General features: G+C 39.9%; 1 protein-coding gene across 1 annotated transcript in view; it reads left to right on the top strand.

The window, feature by feature from the left end:
• The first annotated feature begins 13532 nt into the window (after nucleotides 1–13532).
• Nucleotides 13533–20046, top strand: part of ARHGEF9 (Cdc42 guanine nucleotide exchange factor 9) — a 179733-nt gene continuing 173219 nt past the window's right edge. Inside the window, exon 1 of the mRNA XM_050776932.1 lies at nucleotides 13533–13550. The gene's annotated coding sequence lies outside the window, so the exon portion shown is untranslated. The remainder of the gene's footprint in view (nucleotides 13551–20046) is intronic.

Raw genomic sequence — 20046 nt, 5'->3', positions numbered from 1 at the left:
TTTCCATCAAAATACCATCATCTGTCTTCACAAAACTAGAAGAAACAATTCTAGCCGGGTGCGGTGGCGCGTGCCTGTAGTCCCAGCTACTCGGGAGGCTCAAACAAATTTACAAGAAAAAAACAAACAACCCCATCAAAAAGTGGGCAAAGGATATGAACAGACATTTCTCAAAAGAAGACATTCATACAGCCAACAGACACATGAAAAAATGCTCATCATCACTGGCCATCAGAGAAATGCAAATCAAAACCACAATGAGATACCATCTCACACCAGTTAGAATGGCAATCATTAAAAAGTCAGAAAACAACAGGTGCTGGAGAGGATGTGGAGAAATAGGAACACTTTTACACTGTTGGTGGGATTGTAAACTAGTTCAACCATTATGGAAAACAGTATGGCGATTCCTCAAGGATCTAGAACTAGAAGTACCATATGACCCAGCCATCCCATTACTGGGTATATACCCAAAGGATTATAAATCATGCTGCTCTAAAGACACATGCACACATATGTTTATTGTGGCACTATTCACAATAGCAATGACTTGGAATCAACCCAAATGTCCATCAGTGACAGATTGGATTAAGAAAATGTGGCACATATACACCATGGAATACTATGCAGCCATAAAAAAGGATGAGTTTGTGTCCTTTGTAGGGACATGGATGCAGCTGGAAACCATCATTCTTAGCAAACTATCACAAGAACAGAAAACCAAACACCGCATGTTCTCACTCATAGGTGGGAACTGAACAATGAGATCACTTGGACTCGGGAAGGGGAACATCACACACCAGGGCCTATCATGGGGAGGGGGCAGGGGGGAGGGATTGCATTGGGAGTTATACCTGATGTAAATGACGAGTTGATGGGTGCTGACGAGTTGATGGGTGCAGCACAGCAACATGGCACAAGTATACATATGTAACAAACCTGCACGTTATGCACATGTACCCTAGAACTTAAAGTATAATAATAATAAATAATTAAAAAAATAAAAAAATAAAAAATAAAAAAGTAAATAAATACCCTTTAAAAAAAATTCTAAAATTTATATGGAACCAAAGCACAGCCCACATAGCTAAAGCAAGACTAAATAAAAAGAACACATCTGGAGGCATCATATTACCCAATTGCAAACTATATTGTAAGGCTATAGTCACCAAAACAGCATGGCACTGGTATAAAAATACACACATAGACAAATGGAACAGAATAGAGAACCCAGAAGTAAAACAAAATACTTACAGCCAACTGATCTTTGACAAACCAAACAAAAATATGAAGTGTAGAAAGAATACCCTATTTAACAAGTTGTGCTGGGATAATTGGCAAGCCACTTGTAGAAGAATGAAACCAGATCCTCATCTCTCAGTCTATACAAAAATCAACTCAATATGAATGAAAGACTTAAATCTAAAACCAGAAGGCATAAAAATTATAGAAGATAGCATTGGAAAAACTCTTCTAGACATTGGCTTAGGCAAAGACTTTATGACTAACCACCCAAAAGCAAATGCAACAAAAACTAAGATAAATAGATGGGACTTAATTAAATTAAAAAGCTTCTGCACAGCAAAAGAAATAATCAACAGAGTAAACAAACAACTCCCAGAGTGGGAGAAAATCTTTGCAACTATGCATCCAACAAAAGACTAATGTCTGGAATCTACAAGGAACTCAAACAAATCAACAAGAAAAAAAAATCCCATCAAAAAGTGAGCTAAGGGCATGAATAAATAATTCTCAAAAGAAGATATCCAAATGGCCAACAGACATATGAAAAATGCCCAACATCACTAATGATATAGTTTGGCTGTGTCCTCAACCAAATCTCAACTTGAATTGTATCTCCCAGAATTCCCACATGTTGTGGGAGAGACCAAGGGGGAGGTAATCGAATCATGGGGGCCAGTCTTTCCCATGCTATTCTTGTGATAGTGAAAAGTCTCACAAGATCTGATGGGTTTATCAGGGGTTTCTGCTTTTGCTTCTTCTCTCATTTTCTCTTGCTCCCACTATGTAAGAAGTGCATTTCACCTCCTGCCATGATTCTGAGGCCTCCCCAGCCATCCTGAACAATTAAATCTCTTTTTGTTCCCAGTTTTGGGTATGTCTTTATCAGTTGCATGAAAACAGCCTAATGCAACTAATAATCAGGGAAATGCAAATCAAAACCACAATGTGATACCACCTCACTCCTTCAAGAATGGTCATAATTTAAAAATCAAAGAAATAATAAATGTCAGTGTGAATGTGCTGATAAGGGAACACCTTTACACTGCTGGTGGGGATGTAAACTAGTACAACCACTATAGAAAACAGTATGGAGATTCCTTAAAGAACTAAAAAACTACCATATGATCCAGCAATCCCACTACTGGGTAACTACCCAAAGAAAAGAAGTCATCATATGAAAAAAGACACTTGCATGCACATGTTTATAGCAGCACAATTTGCAATTGAAAACATATGGAACTAGCCTAAATGCCAATCAACCAATGAGTGGATTAAGAAAATGTGGTGCATATATATATACACACACACACACACACACGTATATATATATCCACACACATGTGTGTATACACATCTATACACTTGTATATATCTATATATACATGTGTGTATATATATATACGTGTGTGTGTGTGTGTGTGTGTGTGTGTATATAAAATGGAATATTACCCAGCCATAAAAAGAAACATAATAATGGCATCCACAGCAACCCAGATGGAGTTGAAGTTTATTACTGTAAGTGAAGTAACTCAGGAATGGAAAACCAAACATCGTACATTCTCACTTATAAGTGGGAGCTGAGCTATGAGTATGCAAAGGGATAAGAAGGGCATAATGGACTCTGGGGACTTGCGGGGAAGGGTGGGAGGGGAATAAAAAGACTACACATTGGGTGCATTGTACACTGCTGGGTTGATGGGTGCACTGAAATCTCAGAAATCACATCTAAAGAATTTATCCAAGTTACCAAACACAATCTGATCCCCAAAAACCTATTGGAATAATAATAATTTTAAAAACCATAAAAAATAACAGATATGGCAAGGTTGTGGAGAAAAAGGAATGCTTATACACTGTTGTTGGGAGTGTAAACTAGTTCAGCCAGTGTGGAAAACAGTGTGGTGATTACTCAAAGACCTAAAAACAGAAATAACTTTTGACCCAGCAATCCCATTACTGGGTATATACTCAAAGGAATATAAATTGTTCTATCATAAAGACACATGCAGAGGTATTTTCATTGCAGCACTATTCACAATAGTAAAGACACGGAATCAACCTAAATGCCCATCGATGGTAGACTAGATAAATAAAATGTGGTACATATACAGCATGGTGTACTATGCAGTCATAAAAAAAGGACAAGATTATATCCTTTGCAGGAATATAGATGGAGCTGGAAGCCATTATCCTTAGTAACCTAACTCAGGAACAGAAAACTAAATACCACATGTTCTCACTTGTAAGTGGGACCTAAATGACGAGAACACATGGACACATGGGGGGAACAACAGACACTGGGGTCTACTTGAGCATAAACGGTGGGAGGAGGAAGGGGATCAGGAAAAATAACTAATAGGTACTAGGTTTATTATCTGGTTGACAAAATAATCTGTAAAACAAACTCTCATGACACAGGTGTACCTGTTTAACAAACCTGCACATGTACCCCGAACTTAAAATAAAAGTTAAATTTAAAAAATGGACAAAGGGCCTGAATAGAAATGTCTCAAATGAAGACATACTAATGGCCAAAAATTATATGATTAAATAGTCAACATCACTAATAATCGGGGAAATGCAAATTAAAACCACAAGAAAATATTACCTCTCACCTGTTGGAATGGCTACTATCAAAAATACAAAAGAAAACAAGTATTACCAAGGATATGGAGAAAAAGGAACCCTTGTATACTGTTGGTGGCAATGTAAATTAGTACAGCCATTACGGAAATCTTTATGGAGGTTTCTCAAAAAATTAAAAATAGAAGTACCATATGAGTCAGCAATCTCACTTTTGAGTATATGTCCACAGGAAATAAAATCAGTGATGCTGAAGAGATAGTTGCACTCTCATGTTTACTGCAGCACTATTCACAATAGCCAAAATATGGAATTAACCTAAGTGTCTATGAGTGGATGAATGAATAAAGAAAACGTGATATATATACATAGTGGAATACTATGCAGCCATAAACAGAAGGAAATGTTGCCATTTGCCACAAAACAAATAAGCCTGGAGGACATTAAGTTAAGTGAGATAAACCTGGCAGAGAAAGGCATATACTGCATGATGTTACTTATATTTGGAACCTTAAAAAAATGTTTGCATAGAACTCTAGAGTAGGATGGTGGTTACCATGGGCTGGGACAGTTGAGGAGGTGATGGTTGGAGAGATGTTGGTCAAAGTATACAAAAATTTGTGTTAGATAGGAAGAATTAGGTTCAAAGGATCTATTTTAGTACATAGTGACAACAGTTAATATATTATATTCTTGAAAAATGCTAAGAAAGTATATATAAAGTGCTTTTACCACAAAAAATATAACCATGTGAGGTAAAGTATATGTTAATTTGGCTAGATTTAGACATTCCACATTACTTTAAAACATCATGCTCTACATGATATATACAAACAATTTTATCTGTGACTAAAAATATAAAATGGAAAAGATTGAGCTAGGTAGTCGAATGACCGCAGCATAATAGATTACTGAGGAAAACAAGGATGTTAGGCAATTTCCTTCACCTTGGGGTTTGCTGTCATCTGGTTATTCAAGCCCTGCTCTTACAGAGTCTCCATTGTCGGAGATCTGGACTAGAGGGGCTGTGAACCAGCCTGGGGTACCTTGAGAATATTGTGGGTATGGTCTAGGAAGTCGTTGCAAGTTATGGTAACTGGAACATGCAAAAGGAAAGAGGAAAATGGTCAAGGTATGTTGGAACTGGGGACTAATTAGAAACTGGCATGGAAGGAAAATAAGGTCTCAGTAAACCTGCATATCTGGTACTATTCCAGGTTGTCAGAGCAAATGCAGATGAGAGAGACAGAAAGAGGCAAAAGGCAACCCTAGGAGGGGGACAGGTACAGCAATCTCCTCACAGTGTGAATATAAACTTACCAACTCCACCAAAGCTTCATGAAGATAACCCTTACCACCATCTTAAAATTTCCCCCAAGTTTTCTGGTGCTATAGAGTTAAGTGACCTCCCTGAAGAGATAAGTTAATTGGTCAGCCAGCACTAGAATTCCCATTTGCTGACAGATGTGAGGGAGTGTCTGTTACATGGCTTTCTCCTAGCTTCTGGTGGTTTGCTCGAAATCTTGGGCATTCCTTGAATTCTGCTGCACCACCTAGATCTCTGCCTTCATCTTCACATGGTGTTCTTCATGTGTGTGTGTATGTGTGTGTTTGTGTGTGTGTGTGTGTCTGTGTCTGTGTCGGTGTTTAAGTTTCCCCTTTTTATAAGGACACCAGTCATATTGGATTATAGGCCCGCCCTACTCCAGGGTGATCTCATATTTCCTTAACTAATGACATCTACAGCGACCCTATTTCTGAATAAGTTCACATTCTGAGGTCCTGGGAGTTATACCACCATGGTAATTTGTGGGAGGGACACAATTTGCCCCATGAAACTCATTATCTGATGACTCTCCCCCAAAGATTATCAAGTATCAGTTTGTTTCTTGATATTCAGACCTATATATCAACTGCCTGCTGGACTAAGTATATCTACAAATCCCATGAGCATCTCTGTCCCAATCAATATGCTTTAGCTTGTACTACTGGTATGACCTCACCTAAATTTGGCTCACCTCCTGAGTGATCCCTCTGGGTTATTAGCTCTACCATCATCCCAGTTATGCAGCTATGAAACCTCAGAGTTTTCTCTGATTCCTCCTCTCTTCTCTTTCTGTATAGTCATTTGCAAGGTCTTGCAGATTCTAATTTTATGATGTCTTGATTTTGTCTTGCCCTGCTTCTCCCCTGCCACTGCCCTAATCAAACGGCATTATTTCTTCTCACCTGGAAGGGTACAGTAACCTCCCAGCTGTTCTCCCTGCCTCCCACTTAGCCTCTGATTCTGGTCTATCCTGTCTGACATACAAGAGTCACCATCATCAAGCACAGATCTTCCAGTGGCTTCTCTCCTTAGAAGCAGCTGCTTTCCCAATCTCTGAGCCTTGTCCTGTGCCAATCCAATCCTGTTCTCTGTAATGTCCTCCCCTCTGTTCACCTAAGTAGATTTTTAACTGAAAGGCCACAGTCTCCACAAAGCCCTTACATCACATGTGACCTTTTGTTCCTCAGGCTGTGTTTATATCTCTTCAGTAGCACTTAACATATTCTACCCTGTCTCAGAACTATATATCTCCTTTATTGCTCTTCCACACACACACACACACACACACACACTAACACAATATGATTGTGTTAAGGCAGAGTCTGAGTCTTCCTCATCATAGTGTTCTACATGATGTTTGGCTCACAGCAGGTGCCTAATGAATATTGCTTGAGTGACTTGAAAAACCTTGAAGCTTTCTGCTCAAGTCTCTCTGTGTACTGTAGTGCAGCATAAAAAGCAGCACTCTCAGGTTTTTAAAAAAATCTTCTAAATTGGGTCAGCTTATAGACTAGGCATATCAGCTGCTTAGTGCTCACCACCGAACTCAGCAAGCACCTCTCAGAGAGGGATAGGAATGTGGGGGCAAAGAGGGATTGAACGAGCCTCCCCCATCTAGCAGCAGCTGCTCAGCAGTAGGATGGGGAGGCTCAGAGAGCAACAAGGCCAAATATGCAGGTCAAAACCTGATTTATCCTGGAAAAAAAATTAGTGGTGACCTTAATGGCAAGATAGCTTGTCATATGAAACCTACTGTAGCTGAGGGCCCATTTAGACTTTTAGTAGCAGATACCTCTTCAACCCACCGCCATTTTAAGCTTCTTCATTTGAATCTTCTTTTGACCTTTCTTTGAAATGATGGCTATTTTATTTTATTTTATTTTATTTTTTTGCTCCTAAGCTGTCATTTAGTATACAAAAGTCTTCATTTTTACATCCTGTGTTGCTAAATCTGGACACAAAATTATTTCTTCTGCCTGCTTCCCAGCAGTGGAGCTGGAGACATCAGAAAAGAGAACTGACTTGTCCAAGGTCACACAGCAAGGGCAGGTCCAGACTGGAAATCAGAAACTGCCCTTGCCATCATTTCTCCTTACAAGAGTCCAAGGATGAAGTGATGCACCATTGGGAATGGAGCCTCCAAAGGATTGAAGGAAGCAGGTCACGAGGCACCTCCAGGCAAAAATCTGAGGCCTAGAAAACCTAAGAGCGTCACTGCAACAAATGGCAAGGGAAAGGTATTGCCTACAGCCTTAGAGTGTAGGCCTGGAATCTGACAGGCAGTAAACAAATGACCCAATGTATGTTGTTAAGGGCCACAGAAAGAGAAGTAGTTTGTTGCCTGAATATATAATGTGATTGTAAGGGCTGCAGTAGTCCCTCACTTCTCAGGTAGCATGTAAGAGCGTTGGCTCCCGACTAGTCGGCCTCGGTTCAAATTTTGATTTCGCTACATATTAGCCCTGTGACCTTACACAAGGCAGTTAAGTTCTCCGAGTCTTAGTTTCCTCACCTAGAAAATGGAACTCATTATTCACAAATGTTTATTGAACACATACCAGTCAGGTACTCTTCTGTGTACCTGGAATACAACAATGAACACTTCAGAAAGAAATCCCTAATCTTGTGGAGCTGACATGCCAGTAGAGGGAATATTTACAAACAATCTCCTCACCTCCCAGCATGTGGGGAGGGGTAAATGAGAGAATGCATACAAGGTGCTTGGCATAGACATAGTACTTAATGAATGTTTTAGTTTAAACTACAATTTGGCAAAAGGGATGTGTCAGAGCAGTGAAAATTGTGCCCACCTGTCTCCCCTTCCATTTAACTCCAACCCTCTTCAGAATGCTGTCCTGACAGGCATCCAAGCTCAGAGGAAGGTGAAGGAAAATGGCATTTGAGCTTGACCTTATAAATGAGTGGGAGAAAAAAGAGCTGGAAAGGCCCTGACAGGCCAGGCCGAAGACTTCCCAGGCCCTTAGGATATGATACACAGTATGGAGATGTTGATAAGAGTAAGAAAAGGATCCGAAACTGGGGATTTTTTGACTGAGTTAAGGGTAAGAGAAGATCTTTATTTTCCCTTATTTGAGACTGGAGGTGGGTGACAGAGCTTTAGTTCCATGATGTGTGTGTGTTTCTGTTGGTGTATGTATTTATAAAGTGACCAGAATTTTAGCAAGTCCCTCTAAGGGAATAAATCCAATGTTGATCCTTGGCAAAAGACATGCAAGTCCTTATTGTTCTGAGCTGAATTTCTCACAGAGATCTGCTGAAGCTACAGTCAGGTCTACAAAACACAGAGGCATAGTGGGTCCAGGGAACTGGAAGGACCACAAATACTGGCCAGAGTGATTCAGTGTCTGGAGTCCAAGTACATTCTCTTCGGGCTTTTTCCCCTGCAGTCCCATAGTACCTGTTTCCCCACTGAAAGCCAGCAAGACCCTGGCTGCGCCATGTCTCCATCCTGTGTTCCAGTGAGACAGTGTCAGGAATGGCTTCCAGACCTTTGGCCTCTCAGTGGAGGGGAAAGGAGAGCTTACTTGGGACCCCAGCCTGGGCTTATCATTTCTTATGATACCACTGATAGGGCTGCCATATAAGACTGCCTTTCCTCCCCCTTATGGCAGGAGCAGATTGCATGGCAAAATCACTGGTTTTCTCCTTGTCATTTGCTTGCTGTGAAACATAGTGGTAAAAGTGTGTGGGCTCTGAAAACAAACTGCTGTGTTTGGAGCCTCCCTCTGTTACTGCCAATCTGTGTGATCTAGACAATATATTTAATCTCTCTACCTCAGTATCTTTGTCTATAAATTGGGAATGATAATAACACCTATCTCACTGGATTGTGAGGGTTCAATGATCTCCTCCTCCAGGTAAAGTTGCTAGAATTGTGCCTAGCACGTAGATTATAGGTTATAAGTTAAGATCTTGCTCTAATCACTGCCCCTTTTGGGGGGCCTCCATTTCCTCATCTGTGCAATGCAATAATGATTACCCTGTATAGCTCCTGAGGTGAGGGACCAAATGGATGAGAAAGCAATATGCTAACAGAAGTCATACAAGATGCAGTGTCCTGAGGTTGGGGTGAAGTATTGGGGGCACCCTCCCTGGGGACATGATTCAGTGGGGTTTTGGCTATAGCTGTAATGCAAGTTGAGGAAATTAAGGTGTATATAAGACTAGTGGCCCTTATTTAGTGATTTAGATATCTGAGATTATCTGTGGAGGATGGCACCAAGCTACATTCTGGATGACATTAGGAGGTCTCTCTCTCTCTCTCTTATACACACACACACACACACACACACACACACACACACACACACACCCTTTTAATTTATTATACAGTGAAGGATTTCACAGCCACATATTACTTTTGACTATTACAGCTTAACACTTTCATGTAGTTATGTTACAGCTGATATTTAATAATAAGGTCAGAGTACTTTTATTCAGTCAGTTTTCTTAAAGGAATCATAGATAATTTACTAGCTTAAAAACTTTTTTTAAAAGATAACATTGTGGTAAACAACACCTAATCTTACATTGGAGTTTTGGGATTTTCATGCAAAATTTTGAAATGACCATGTAAAGCATGAGAAATGTGAATAAAGAGTTTAGTCAAGCCTTAGTTTCCCATCTGTAAACTGGAATTGATAATCTCTTTTTTGGTTGTTCAGCAGGACCATGGTATAACTCAGATGAGATAATGAATGTCAAAATGAGTAAAAAATTATAAAGTGATATGTATGTATGAATGATAATAGTAATATTAACTCTATGTATTGAGTATCTATATTGGGCTACATGTTTTTAATAATGATAGCTGACACTGTTGTAGTGTTACTCCTTGTCAGATGCTATTCTGTAAGCTTCACATGAATTAGTTCTCACAATTCTAGGGGGTAAATACTAGTATCATCTTCATGCTTGTCGAACAGAGGTGACATTGATGCACAAACAGGTGAAATCACTTGCTGTATGTCACACAGTCAGTAAGTGGCAGATCTAGGATTTGAACCTAGGTAGTTTGATTTTGGAATGCATGCTTGTAAATACTATACTACAAGCTTTCAGAAAGGGTCTTTTTAGAGTTGTAAGGTAATTTTGTTGTTTAATGACAATCCAGCCTGAAAAGTGCCCCCACTGGCCAAATAGTGACAGGTGAAAAAATAAAACAAAAACTTACACACACATGAAAACAAAAGGTAACAGCTAACTGAAATGAGTTGAGTCTGTAAGAAATTTGAAGCTATGATGATTTAAAAAATGGGCAAATAAAATCACTGACTGAGTAGAATGGAGCAGACATGCCTCAGACCACAACAGTAGTGAAAATAGTTAATATTATTTTCCTGTTAAATGCTTACTGAGTTTATTGCACCATTTACTATGGGTCAAACACCAAAGCAATGTATGCATATTAATTCACTTAATCCTTACAACTACTCTATGGAGATAGGTGCATTTGTTATCATACCCATTTACACATGAGATAAATGAGGCACTGGGAGGTTATATATTGTGACCAGGGTTCTACGGGCTAGTAAATGGTAGGGTGTATTAGCCTATTTGTGTTGCTATAAATTAATTCCTGATGTTGGGCAGTTTTTGGCTCACAGTTCTGCAGGCTGTACAAGCATGGCATTGGCAACTGCTTGACTTCTGTTGAGGCCCAAGAAACTTTTATTCATGGCAGAAGGCAAAGGGGAAGCAGGCATGTCATATGGCTAGAGAAGGAGCAAGAGAGGGGATCCCAGACTCTTTTTAACAACCAGATCTCTTGTGAACTCATTTCTGTGGGGAAGGCACCAAGCCATTCATGAGGGATCTGCCCCCATGACCCATACATCTCCCACTAGGTTCTGCCTTCAACATTGAGGATCACATTTCAACATGAGATTTGGAAGGGAAAGGATTCACAACTCAGATAGTCTGGCCTCAGAGTCTATTCTGCTCATCTCTCATAAAATACTGCCTAAATACATTCGCTTTATATTCTTTTCTGTTCATAAAGCCTGGATTGGTAAAATAATGAACATTTATTGAGTGCTATCAGACATTGTGATAACAGTCATTACAAATAAACAATGTCTTTAATCTTCCCAATAACCCTGAGAGTCAGGGACTATATTTTTAAATCCGCATTTGACAAAAGGAAATTGAGAATTAGAAAGGTTACATGAGTTACCACTACAAACAAATAATGTAAGTTTTAAGAGCGGAGACACAACATCACAAAGCTAGTAGGTGTTAGAGTTGGCATTTGAACTCTTGTCTTTCCTCCAGCCAAGCCTATGGGTAGTGAAACCTTCCCAACTGTCTACCTTCACAGCCCCTATATATCTATTCTCCACACTTCAGCCAGTAGTGTGTTTGAAATGTAAATATAAGCAAACTTCTTTAAATGGCTCTCCTTTGGTTTTTGGAAAAAGGTCCTTTAGACCCTTAAGGAAGTCCATGTGCTCATAGCTGTTGGGAGGGAGGAGTGGTAATCAAATGAAGTCAAAGAGGTTGGCAGGATCCTGCAAGAGCCTTGGAAGCTATAATAAAAAGTTCGGATTTTATTCTGTAATGAGAATGTACTGGAAAGATTTGGGCTAGGCAGTGGCATAATGTAAATGGCTCTTTGGTTTCTGTGTGTGGAATGGTCTGTAGGGGTCAAGGGAGCCAGAAGCTCAATGAGAAGGCTATTGTAATATTCAAGTGAGAGAAGGTGTTGGTTTAGAGCAAGGTGGATGGAAAGTGGCCAGTGACTGGATATATTTAGAAGGTAAAACAACAGGCTTTGCAGACAGAGTAGGTAGGGAATGTGAGGGAAAGTGAGAAATCAAGGATTACTGCTAGATTTTGTCCCCATCAACTACATGAATGGTGGCACTGCTAATTAAAGAAATGGGGAACATGGGGTGGGGGAGGGGACTGAAACCAGTGAGACTCAAGAGCTTTTACTGGCCAAGTCAAGTTTGAGATGCATATATAAGAGAGAAAAAAAAAAAAAAAAACTGTGGGAATCCAGAGGAGAAACACATTTCCAGGTGAGGAGATCAGAGGGCATTTTCCAGTGAAGGTGGCAACTATGCTATTCTGGGCTTGGAAAAAGAGGTAGGATTAGGAATATGGAGTTAGTGAGGAGAGGAAGGATGGGAAGAGGTTAGGTCAGTGTTTTTCAAACACAATAATTTCTGTCATTTACAGACATCATTTTGCTTACTATTTTCCCTAAAGTGACTCAATTTTGGAAAGTTTAATAATTTAAAAACAGAGTTTTATTCTAGTGCTGTAAATTGATTTAGTTATCTGTTCTTAAATATACATTAAAAAAAACATCTATTAAATGTGTTGTTAATGTAATAATAGCTAGCATTTGTTGAGTACTGCTAGAAGCAGTTCTAAGTGCTACAAATCAATAATTTCATTTGCCCGGACACTGCTTGTTCCTAAGTGCTTTATGTGTTCTAACTCATTTAATCCCTGTGGCAGTGTTATACTATGGGGGTATTGTCTTCCCTCTTTTATAGACAGGGAAGCTATAGCCCAGAGGATTTGAGCAATTTATCATGGTTGCACAAATAGTAAGTAGCAAAGCTGGGCTTTGTGCTCCAGGTCTCTTTGCTGATTGACTTCTCCAGCAGTGCTCAGGGGAGAGCACCTTTGGCTGCACATGAGAGTTACCTGGGGAGATTTTGTGTTTGTTTTCATTTTAATACCCATGTTTAGGCCCCATCCAAACCAATTAAATTAGAATATTTGGGATGGGTCTCCAGCATCTGGGTCTTTGCAAAGTTCCCCAGGTGATTCTCATGTACAGCCCTGGGTGACAACATCTGCCCTATGCAATAAGGCCTCCACCACCCATCTATAATCACCCCTTTAATTACAACACTCTGTGAAACACAATCAAGCTTAGGGCATTTGAGACAGAGAAATGCTCAGGGAAAGGCATGAAGATATTCATTAGCAGCTCAAAGAAATATATCTAGCCCCCTTTAGATACATAGAGGTCCAAGAGTTCATGTATCTGGTATGGAAACCGCAGCCCACGCAGGGAGTGTACTTGGTAGAAGCTCACACAGTCCTCTGAGGTGAGCCTGGATCGCCTGGTTCTCGATTAACACGCTGTCTGATCTTTTCACCAAATTCAATTTGCTGGCAGATTATTAACTTCCAGTTGCTGAAGTGTGTTGGAGCCTGAAAGGGGGAAAGGAGCCTAGCAACCGATTGCATGGCTTAGCAACCAATTATCACACTTTAGTTACAGCAGATGTGGGCGTCTGTCTGCAAAATTGCCACTGCTGGAGCTGGAAACACAAGTTACAGGGTAGCCAGGCAGCTGCTGGTAGCAAGTAAGGAGAAACCATCCTGCTGCTAACTCACTGGCTGAATTTAGGTAAGTCATTACTTGTTTCTGAACCTTAGTTTCCCCAGCTATAAAATGGGACTAGTTTGCAAATATCAAATGAAAAATGTCTTCATTCTTTTCTGCAAATACAAACTGAGATTGAGTTATTTAGTTTTATATTTATCATTTATAGAGCATTTACAATGCATATTAGCTTCCTATTGTTCCTGAAGAAATTACCACAAATTTGATGGCTTAAAACAACAAACATTTATTATCTTACAGTTCTGGAAGTCAAAATTCCAAAATTTATCTTAGTGGCTAAAATTAAGGTGTCAACAAGATTGCATTCTTTTCTGGAGGCTCTAGAGGAGAAACTTTCCTGCTTTTTCCAGCTTCTAGAGGCTGCTAGCATTCCTTGACTCATGGCTCCCTTCCATCTTCAAAGCCAGCAATGGCTAGTCAAGTCTTTCTCATATTGCAGTACTCTGAAACTAACTCTGCTGCTTCCTTCACATTTAAGCACCTTTGCAATTACATTGGGACCACCTGGGTGATCCAGGATAATCTCCCTATTTTAAAGGTCACTGATTAACAACTTTAATCCCATCTGCTACTCTAATTCCCCATTCCTCTTTGCCATGTAACCTAACATATTCACAGTTTCTAGGGATTAGTAGTATGTGAATATGTTTGGTGGATGGGGGGAGGGGGTCTTTATTATAACTACCACACCCTGTGTCAGGCACTATTTTAAGTATTTTATATGTATTAAATTTATTTAATCCTCACATGTATCAAACTCACTTAATAATCCTCTGAAGTAGAGAGTATTACTATTTCCATTTTACATACAAGGAGACTGAAGCACGCAGATGTTAAGTAGTTATATGATTTACTTATTTTTGCCACCGCAAGGCCAAGAACTTTCATGCTTGTTTTATATATTAGGAATTACATTTGGCTGCTAGTAACAGAAATGGGATATAAATGTGGCCTAAATGAGGCAGACATTTATTTTTATATTATGTAAGAAAGATCTAGAGATAGGCTGTTCAGGGTTGGTATGGTAACTTTATACCATGGTTTTTATCCTGAAGGTCACAGGATGGCTAGTGAACCTCCAGTTGTCATATCCCCATTGAAAACAGTGGGAAAAACAAAAATGGTGCATGACAGCTTTCAGGGAAATTTGGTTTTCAGTAGGCAACTAGTAGTCTCTCTACTACAACAATCAAGAATGAAAAACTAGTGTCTTACCATAGTCCATGGCTATGATGCCTCAGCCCATGGTCCTCCTGGGAACCCTCAGAAGGGAGCTTTCACCCCTTGTTTGGGAAAATGCTGCAAGGTGTAGGGTAGGGAAAGTCAACTGCAAAATCTTAAATAGAGTTGATTGGTAAGTTACATGAGAGACAAAGACATTGCAGGGTAGATGCATTTGAGAGTGGTGGGGCTGGGCGCAGTGGCTCACACCTGTAATCCCAGCACTTTGGAGGGCTGAGACGGGTGGATCACCCGCGGTTAAAAGTTCGAGACCAGCCTGACCAATATAGTGAAACCCCTTCTCTACTAAAAATACAAAAATTAACCAGGCATGGTAGCATGCACCTGTGGTCCCAGCTACTTGGGAGGCTGAGACAGGAGAATTGCTTGAACCCGGAAGGCAGTGGTGTCAGTGAGCCGAGATCATGCTACTGCACTCCAGCCTGGGTGACAGAGCAAGACTCCATCTCCCAAAAAAAAAAAAAAAAAAAGAGTGGTGGAGATCATGTCAAACTAGAGATCACATGCTATGTCTAAATGAAGCCACTACCCAGTTCTAGTTCATTTTCCTAAATGGCCAGATCTTCTGATTTTCTTCAATGGAATCTGGAAATCCAGATTTTCTTACATAATATTTTGCTCTTTAAATAATGGATCAACTTCATTTTTACATTATGTGGGACAAACTAAACGTAGAATCCAGCCCCACATAACTAGTTTCCAAGCACTGTTGTAATGGAAAGAACACTACATTAGGAGAACAGGATTCTAGCTCAATTTGCTGTGTGGCCATGTGCAAGTATCCTTCTGTCTCTGGGATTCACATTTCCAATCTTTAATCTGAGGTATTTGCCTAGAGAATTTCTATGGAGTCTTCAGGTTCTGATGTTCTATAATTTTTCCTTATATCTAATAACCAAATGAAATATTACTTGCTTTAAAAAATTTTAATGCTTATTTCAAATTTTACTTTTTAGGGGATATAACCCATTACATATTTATTTGCTAACTCTACAATTGCCATTTGGGAAAAACATCTAGTGGATTATTTAGCATTTGTTGCCAAGACTTCCTTAGTTAGAACCTACATGCTTCGTCCAATTCACTTAGGTATTTTAAAGCTACTGAAATTCCTACTAAATTATTCTTTTAATGTATATGTTTAACAAATAATGATTGGTATGGCTGTCTATGGTAACTTTTCAGGAAAGGCTGAGGGAAACATGAGGGCTGGGAATGAGTCAAATCTAAGAGGAATTCCTTTGGGGGAGAGTGCAGGAAGCAAAGAGCTAATGGCAGAAGTAGTATAAAATTAATCATAAAATCTGTTGTTTATTGAATACCTACCAGCACTTCCTATAAATTACATCATTTGATCTACCCACAAACTAATTAGAGGTATTGTCTTGCCCATTTTACAGTGCTAAGCAGGGGATGATAAACTTTTTCAGTGAAGGGCCAGACAGTAAATAGTTTAGGCTTTATGGACCAAACTAGGTGCATGTTGCATGTTTTTCTTTTCTTTTAAAACGACCCTATAGAAAAGTACAAAAACATACAGAAACAGGCCGTAGGCAGAATTTGGCTTACACTGTAGTTGGCCAGTGCCTAGGTGTAAATGCTAAAAGCATGGACACTGGAGACAGCAGAGTTAGAGTCTGGACTCTACTTCTTTATTATTATTATTATTATTATTATTATTATTATTATTATTGAGTCTGGGTTCTACTTCTTACTATGTGCAATTGAGCAAGGTCCTTAGCCTTTCTTTGCCTCCATTTCTTCATCTGTAAAAAAGGGATAAGTATAGAACTTACCTCACAGGGTTGTTGTGCAGATTCACTAAGTTGTTATTTGTAAATGCTTAGAAAAGTTCTTAACACATAAGTGCTTGTCAGATAAATAAGTATTCACAATAGCAAAGACTTGGAATCAACCCAAATGTCCATCAGTGACAGACTGGATTAAGAAAATGTGGCACATATACACCATGGAATACTATGCAGCCGTAAAAAAGGATGAGTTCGTGTCCTTTGTAGGGACATGGATGCAGCTGGAAACCATCATTCTCAGCAAACTATCGCAAGAACAGAAAACCAAACACTGCATGTTCTCACTCATAGGTGGGAACTGAACAATGAGATCACTTGGACTCGGGAAGGGGAACATCACACATCGGGGTCTGTCATGGGGAAGGGGGAGGGGGGAGGGGGGAGGGATTGCATTGGGAGTTATATCTAATGTAAATGACGAGTTGATGGGTGCAGCACACCAACATGGCACAAGTATACATATGTGACAAACCTGCACATTGTGCACATGTACCCTAGAACTTAAAGTATAGTAATAATAAAAATAAAAAATAAAAAATAAATAAATAAAAAGAAAAAAAAGAAAGCCTAGAATCTGATGTTGAAATGGTGAAAGTATGTTTGGAAACAGAGACCGCTCTAACATGCTTCTGATTGTACCCTATGAGTAGCCACTTTCTCTACATCTGTGACTGGTTGGCCAGGTTTTCCAGTGAGGTTCACTGCTCCATCTGCTCTGCTGTCTGTATTAAATGCCTCAGATGACACACCATACACACAGAATCACTGGCCAATCTTGCCTAGGTTAGTGTGCCTTTCAGCCTAGAACCTGAATGCCACACTGCCTCTGTACAAGCCACTCAAGGAGTTGTCAACCTTCCCTATCCCTTGAGAACACATACCACCATTGTATCAGCTTTCCATGGGGCTGGACCCCTTCTCAACCACAAAAGAATTCCTCTTATCAGCACTTGACAAAGGGGACCACCTTTGCTCCTTGAAACTCTTTCTTCCTTGGATTCCTAGACTTCCTTGGCTTTCAAGACTCTCCTAGTTTCACTGCCACCTCACTGATTGCTCCTTCTCAGAGTTCTTTGCTATTTTCTTCTCACCTCCCCAACCTCTAAATGTTAGAAGTCTTCAGGCGTTAGTCATTGGACCTCTTCTTTTCTTCCGATGTATTTCCTTCCTTGGTGACCTCATTTAGACTCATTAAGTAAAAGCTAATGTCTCCCAAATTTATATGTCCAGCCTGGCCTTTTCCTTCAACATGTATATCGAACTGACTACTTAACCTCTCCACTTGCATATCTAACAGGCATTACAAACTTAATATGTCCCAAACTGAACTCCTGATACAAAAACCAAGACCAAGTTCTTCGGTACTTTTCCCTCCCTCCTCCAATTTATAGCAAATTCCAGATGCTTCCTTCCAGATGCTCAGAATAAAAGCCTTATGGCTCATTTTCTTCCACATCCCACATCTAATCCCTCGGGTAATCCTGTTGGTTCTACCTTCAAAATATATTTAAAATTGATTACTTCTCACCACCTCCCCTGCTATCACTCTGGTCTAAACTACTGTTATCTAGGAATGCTACATTATCCTCCTTACTGCTCTGTTTCCTCCCTTAACGTCCTACAGTCGATTCTTTATACAACATCCTCTGTGAGTGTATTGAAACTTAAGTCAAATCATGTCACATGTCACTCTTGTGCTCAGAATCCTTCAATTGTCTCCCATCTCACTAAGAGTAAATGCTCAATTCTCACAATGATATTTAAGACCTTACATGATCAGGTCCCCATTACCTCGGTGACCTTATATTCTACTATAGTTCAGTGCTCATTCCACTTCAGTCGCACCAGCCTCCCCACTCTTCTTTAGAGTTGCCTGGAACATGCCGGCCTTAAGGCCTTGCTGGCTATTCCTTTCGTCTGGAACATTCTGTTTTCAGATGTCTGCATGGCTGGCATCTCACCTTGCTCAAGTATTGTTTATGAGTCATCTTCTCAATGAGACTTACCCTGACCATCCTTTTAAAAATTGCATAATACGTTTCCCCACCCTCTCTGCTTTTCCCGTCAATAGCAGTTATAACCATCTGACATACTATATATTTTATTTGTTTGTCATTTGTCTCTCCCTGCTAGAATATAAGCACCATAAGAGCAAGGATTTTAACAGTTTTATTCACCAAAATATCCCCAATTCCTGGAACAGGAACAGTGCCTAACACATAGAAGGTATGCAATAAATATTATTCGAATAAATAAATAAAACAAATGCTTCCCCCACTGTATCCTTCCCTTTACTGCTTTCCTTCTCTTCAAGAATATAAAATAAACCTAAACACCCTGAGAGGTTCTAGAGGGAGGCTCACAAAAGAATAATAGCACAAAAGGAGAGAAAAAGTGAAGAAAAATAAACACGTTGTCTTATGCCTGCCTGGATTTAATTTGTGTGGCTGCCAGGGTTTCATGAGAATGTCTCAATCTAGGCTCTGGGGTTTGGGGTTGGGATATTTTCACTGCTTCTAATAGTTGCTGCCACAATCCAGGGCACCCTTCTCCTCCTGGCCTCAGGCACCTTATTCTGTGACAGGCACAGATTCCTCATAGGAGTGAAGCAACCAGCATACCTGGCTGCTGATAGAGACTAAGGGTTTGTGAGACCACTCTGTGTGTCTGTGTCAATGCATGCAAACAAGTCTTTTTTTTTTAACTTTTTAAAATTATACTTTAAGTTCTGGGATAGATGTGCAGAATGTGCAGGTTTGTTACATAGGTATACACATGACATGGTGGTTTGCTGCACCCATCAACCCGTCATCTACATTGGGTATTTCTCCTGATGCTATCCCTCCCCTAGCCCCCAACCCCAACAGGCCCCAGTATGTGATATTCCCCTCCCTGTGTCTATGTGTTCTCATTGTTCAACTCCCACTTATGAGTGAGAACACACGCTGTTTAGTTTTCCGTTCTTGTGTTAGTTTGCTGAGAATGATGGTTTCCAGTTTCATCCATATCCCTGCAAAGGACATGAACTCATCCTTTTTCATAGCTGCATAGTATTCCATGGTGTGTATGTGCCACATTTTCTTTATCCAGTCTATAATTGCTGGACATTTGGATTGGTTCCAAGTCTTTGCTATTGAGTAGAGTGTCGCAATAAACATACATGTGCATGGGTCTTTATAGCAGCATGATTTATAATCCTTTGGGTATATACTCAGTAATGGAATGGCTGAGTCAATTTCTAGTTCTAAATCCTTGAGGAATCGCCACACTGTCTTCCACAATGGTTGAACTAGTTTACAGTCCCACCAACAGTGTAAAAGCATTCCTATTTCTCCACATCCTCTCCAGCATTGGTTGTTTCCTGACTTTATAATGATCACCATTCTAACTGGTGTGAGAGGGTATCTCATTGTGGTTTTGATTTGCATTTCTCTGATAGCCAGTGA

Source organism: Macaca thibetana, chromosome X (genome assembly GCF_024542745.1).
Source record: "Macaca thibetana thibetana isolate TM-01 chromosome X, ASM2454274v1, whole genome shotgun sequence".
Classification (NCBI taxonomy): Eukaryota; Metazoa; Chordata; class Mammalia; order Primates; family Cercopithecidae; genus Macaca; species Macaca thibetana.
Note: the sequence above shows the minus strand (reverse complement) of the source record. Positions and strands in the feature narration are given on the sequence as shown.